Here is a 608-nt window from a genome sequence, read left to right on the forward strand (position 1 = left end):
CTCTCCGCCCCTATTTCACGTCCCTTTGCTCAGCCTTACCCAACACCTCACTTTCCCAATTTTGTTTTTCAAAAGATACATGATAAAAGAGACTGATGTCAGCAAGATGGTGGACTATGAAAACACTAAATAAATAAAAATAGACAGACTGAAACAGCTTTGTGGGAGATCTAGAAACCAGTCAAAGATTTGCCCAAGAAAGAAAAAGCCATACACAAAACAGTGGTAAACTTCATGGTGTTTTTGCTCACCATGGCACAGCATGGCTAGGAAGAAATTGTCCAATTCTACTCTTCTCTGCTGGGACAGAAGGAAAAGAGTGGATCTTATTTTCTCACATGTCTAGGGGATTCCTGAGAGATTGGTTTCTGTTTTGTTTGCCTCAGAGCTCAGACAGAAATGAAGACATAGTTTGGTTATCAGATTGGAGGCCACTAAAAGCAGTAGCAGGCACTATAGTATGTGAGAGCTACAGGGGGACTGCAGACTCACAGGTAGCCTGGGTATAAAGAGTATGGAGAAAAGAATACAACAGGACAACTAAGACACCAAGAAAAACAGGGGTGAAACTCTTATTGAAATTAAGATAATTAATACCAGTTGTGTAT

The 608-nt window shown here is 40.5% G+C and overlaps 1 protein-coding gene across 3 annotated transcripts in view; it reads right to left on the reverse strand.

The window, feature by feature from the left end:
- The window catches only part of RMDN2 (regulator of microtubule dynamics 2), a 59,212-nt gene that overhangs the window by 30,364 nt on the left and 28,240 nt on the right, over window positions 1-608 (reverse strand). The gene's annotated exons all lie outside the window — the stretch shown is intronic.

Source organism: Pteropus alecto, unplaced genomic scaffold (genome assembly GCF_000325575.1).
Source record: "Pteropus alecto unplaced genomic scaffold, ASM32557v1 scaffold131, whole genome shotgun sequence".
Lineage (NCBI taxonomy): Eukaryota > Metazoa > Chordata > Mammalia > Chiroptera > Pteropodidae > Pteropus > Pteropus alecto.